At 43.2% G+C, this 5,000-nt stretch overlaps 1 long non-coding RNA gene across 2 annotated transcripts in view; it reads right to left on the bottom strand.

Annotated features, from left to right (window-relative positions):
- Positions 1 to 5,000, bottom strand: part of LOC149135399 (uncharacterized) — a 52,954-nt gene that overhangs the window by 45,260 nt on the left and 2,694 nt on the right. The window lies entirely within an intron of this gene.

The following is a 5,000-nucleotide window of genomic DNA, read 5'->3' as shown; positions in this document are numbered from 1 at the left end:
CACATTTTGAATAACACTTTCTAATTTTGGAACAAGGTTAGCAGTTTTGAAGGGAGAGGGTAAGTCATTTATATCGACCCCAGTACTTGACTGGTACATCAGTTTATCGACCCCGAAAGGAGGAAAGGCAAAATTGGCCGCGGCGGAATTTGAACTCAGAACGTAAAAAGCCGGAAGAGATGTCGCTAAGCATTTCTGTTTGAGACGCGAGACCGGTGGATTGGAAGAATCGTTCGAACGCTGCGGAATTTGTGCCGGATCTTCACTTTTTGAGAGCAAATACGGATAAGGTCCGCATTGCCTTCCAGCTTTTCTGAGTCGATAAAATATAGAACCAATCAAGTATTGCACATGTGTGTGTGTGTGTGTGTGTGTGTGTGTTCAAGAAGAACAAGAAGAAGTGAGATCGCTCAGACTGCAACAACAGCAGCGGTATTTCCCTGCTGAATATTGCAGGAAAGGTCTTGGCACGCGTTCTGCTCTCTCGACTTCTTGGTCATTTCATTGAAGGAATCCTCCCAGAGTCTCAATGCGGATTTAGAGCTAACCGTAGTACTATCGACATGGTCTTCGTCTCCCGCCTCCTGTTAGAGAAATGCCGAGAACAATAGTGTGATGCCTCGTTTGCCTTCGTTGACCTAACTAAGGCTTTTGATACTATCAGCCGCCCACTACTACGGAATGTCCTGCAGAGACATGGACGCCCTGCTAAGCTTCTTGCTATGCTACGCCAGTTCCATGACGGCATGCAAGCACGTGTGACATTGGGTGGTGATCAGTCTGACTACTTCAACGTTCAAGTCGGTGTTAAACAAAGCTGTGTCCTGGCCCCTGTCCTCTTCAATGTGTTCCTTGTGGTTGGGACCTTACTATCTCGCTACGACCTCAACCCCGAAGATGGCATTCCAATTCGATATCGCCAAGATGGCGGTCTCTTCAACTTGGGGAGACTAAAATCACTAACAAAGACTCAGTTCATCACTCTCTTCGAATTACAGTATGCCGATGATTGCGAAGCTCTTGCCCACAAACCAGCCAGCCTTCAGCAGAACCTAGACGTCGTGTGCAACGCTTATCGTCGGGCTGGACTCCAGGTCAACACCAAGAAAACAGAGATCCTGCACCGCTCCAAAAGTTGTTCACCTCCAGTGACTCTTTCGATCCAAGACAACGAGCTAAAGAACACCGAGAAATTCACCTATTTGGGTAACATCATCTCAAGCAATGGGGTAATTGACCACGAAATTCAGAATCGCATCCACCTTGCCTCCTCCGCTTTTGGACGTCTCAAGGATAGGGTCTTCCTTAATCGTGATCTGAATCGCTCTACGAAAATCAAGGTTTATCGTGTTGTTGTGGTTTCTTTATCGCCATGTCAAACTCCTCGAATCTTTTCATATCCGCTGTCTCCAGCGCATTCTTCATCTGACATGGAAGGACAAGATGCCACATACGGAGATCCTGAGACGAGCAAAATTGACCAGCATCGAATGCATGATCCTCGACGTCAACTGCGCTGGGTGGGGCATGTTATCAGGATGCCGGAAAACCCAAGCTACCCAAGATTGTCCTTTTGGGGGATTTAGCAGAGGGTAACCGACCGCTCGGAGGTCCAAAGAAGCGATATAAAGATCATCTCAAGAAATCCCTGAAACTCTGCAACATCCCCGCTGGTGAACTTAAAACACTGGCCACAGACCGTACTACCTGGAGGGGGTATGGTCAAAACTGGTACGCAGCATTTTGAGGATGAGTGGACTAGACGTCGCGAAGAAAAGCGGAGACAGCTCAAGGAACGTCAGCAAAATCCTAGACGAGCTCATCTTCGTCGGAGCCCTCTTCGCTGCTCTCAGTGTAATCGGACATGTGCCTCCATAATCGGCCTTTTCAACCACAAGAGGGCTTGCCAATGCCATCAAGACAATCCCTAAGGATCAAAGACGACGTCGTCATCTGTCAAGATGGACTGCCTTAAGCAAAGTAAGCAAGTCTCTGTGTGTGTGTGTGTGTGTGTGTGTGTGTGTGTGTGTGTGTGTGTGTGTGTGTGTGTGTGTGTGTGTGTGTGTGTGTGTGTAGACAGACAGATAGATAGATAGATAGATAGATAGATAGATAGATAGATAGATAGATAGATAGCGATAGAGGCAGACAGACAGAGTGAAAAGGAAAGAGGACATATAAAATCTATTTCCTTTTCACTTCAAACCTTTGCCTTTGTGTCTATATTAAATATCATTGCTGCATGCGTGTAAATAAGCAGCGAGCGTGTGGGTGTGAAAAAAATGACAGCAGATGGCCGAGTTGGCAGAGTGTCGCATAAATAGTTACTGAGGTCAACAGATCGTATTTTTTAACCGGCTTCTGCTTGCACTGTATCATTAGCTAAGACACGTCACCCTCAAAAACTGAGTTCATATCCAACTAGCTTTATACAAGAACCGCATGGGTAGGTGTTACAATTCATGTTTATAAGGAACTGGTCACAGACATAATATTGATTTCAAATTTTGTCACAGGGCCAGCTATTTTGAGGAAGTGGATAAGTCGATTACATCGACCCAAGTGCTCAACTGGTATTTATTTTATCGATCTCGAAAGGATAAAAAGCAAAGTCGATATCCACGGAATTTGAACTCAGAACGTTAAGTCAAAATGCCGCTAAGAATAGTTATTGCTAAGTATCTTGCCTGATGCAGCAGCTATTCTGCCAGTTCGTCGCTTTGGCTGCGCACATAATATTCTTTTCTACACAAAGCCGGAAAATTTGGCGGGAAGGGGCTAGTCGATTACGTCGAGCCCAATACACAACTGGCACTCATTTTATCGACTCTGAAAGGATGAAAAGCAAAAATTGACTTCGGCGAAATTTCAACTCAGAACTTAAAGGCCAGGAAGAAATGGCGTGAAAGATTTTGTCTGACACATTAACGATTCTGCCAGTTGATGCCATGGATGCACACAATATTAAACAGTGCTTTGTCAGGTTACTTTCCTATGTTTAATTGCTCGCACACGAAAGGTTACCTGCGATAGAGTAGTGTTCTATGCAGAGAGTATAATAAGAAGGTTTTTCTCACGCCGCTCTAAGGTCACAGAAAAATAGAGTCAAGCACCCCTGAACCATAAAAGTGCAGATGTCGATAAATTGAAAGAATAATGTATATTCCAATGCATGGCAGAGAAGTTGGAAAATTTGCTTAGCAATTATATGACCTTGGATTTGACCCCACAACATGGCAGCTTGGATAATTGCTTTTTACTATAGACTTGAGTTGATCCAAAGCCTATGAGTAGACGGAAAATATAAGGAAAGGCTCATCGATGCCACATTTTTCATACACAGTACACGTGACCTAGTGGTTAGGGTATTCGGCCGTGGAGGCGCGTGGCTTAGTGGTTAGGGTATTCGGTTCATGATCGTTAGGTCGTCAGTTCAATTCTCGGCAGTGCTCTGTGTCCTTGAGCAAGACACTTTATTTCACATTGTTCCCGTCCATTCAGCTAGCAAAAATGTGTAGTACCTGCATTTCGAAGGGCCAGCTTTATCACATTCTGTGTCTCGCTGAATCTCCTTGGGAACTGCATTAAGGGGATGCGTATCAGTCGCGTGCTCAACTGCTCGTGCGTTAATTTCACTAGCACCCTCGTCGTCGTAACCGACGGAGTGCCAGTATTACACTGATTATACCGAAGGATTAGGTTAAAGGTTCTCCTGCCAGTAGGATACTCGACCACTTACTCCATAATTCAATCAGGAGTTCAGGTGATCAGACACGTGGAATAAGTGCATGTAAGTGTATATGTGTGAGCGTGCGTGGTGCGTATAGTGTATTTATGTGTATGTTTATGGTTGAGCGGTTAAGAAGTTTGCTTAAAAACCATTCGATTCCATGGCATGGTATCTTTGGCAAGAGCCTTTACATTAACGAAAGACCAACCAAGATTTTGTGAGAGAATTCGAGTAGAAAGAAATCCAAATTTCGATTTTTTTTGTGACTGTAAATCACAAAGACGGGCGTTGTCACACTGCACCACGCTGACTCTACTTCAGAATAATGATAAGGGCTATATGGATCAGTAGGATACTCAACCACTAAGTATATTAATTCAATTGGTAGGAAGTTTGTACGCCGAAATAAACACACACACACACACACACACACACACACATTCACTAACGAAGAAGCTCACTTTACAACCACGTGGTTTCAGATTCAGCCCCATTGCGATGCGTCTTAAGCAAGTGTTTTCTCCTATAGCCTCATGCCGACCAATGCCTTGTGAGTGAATATCGTAGACGGAAACTGTATTGAAGCCCGTTGTATACGTGTGTGTGTATATGTGTTTGTCCCTAGCCAACACCACTTGACAACCGATGTTGATTTGTTTGTGCCTTCATAGCCTAGCGCTTCGGGAAAAGGACCCGATAAAATAAGTACCATACTTAAAAACTATACAGTGGGGTCGAATTTTCGCCAAAAACCCTTCAAGACAGTGCCCCAGCATGGCCGCAGGCCAATGACATACAATGTAAAAGATAATATAGGTGTGTGCTAGTGCATGTTTTTACTTATGTGTACATGTATATGTATGCATGCTTGTATGTTTGTAAGTCTGCATGAATGTTCTCTTTCTTCTTTTAATTTAGATAATTTGTCTCTCTGTACTAGGTTTTTAATTTAGAGTAAATGTTGACCGGCCACCTACTTAGTAGCAAAGTTGTAAAGGAAAGCATCTTGCTTTATTCACCGACCTTTAAATCTTAAGAAGAACTTGCAGGTTTTTATTGTACCGGTTATTGTATGGTTTGAAGAATTTAGAGACTTCTTATGAATGTTTAACATTCATCGTTATTTCTGCACAAAAAAACTTCTTTCGGAAAATAAGTTGAGGAAATGTCTATATATATGACTTTAAATTACGTATATTAATGATTACGAAAATTTCTGCTTTAAATATGAATTTCTATGTTATACATATATGTGTGTTGTACAAACACT

The sequence above is a fragment of the Octopus bimaculoides genome, chromosome 5 (genome assembly GCF_046866305.1).
Source record: "Octopus bimaculoides isolate indiv1 chromosome 5, ASM4686630v1, whole genome shotgun sequence".
Taxonomy (NCBI): Eukaryota; Metazoa; Mollusca; class Cephalopoda; order Octopoda; family Octopodidae; genus Octopus; species Octopus bimaculoides.
This window is presented reverse-complemented; position numbering and strand designations above follow the sequence as displayed.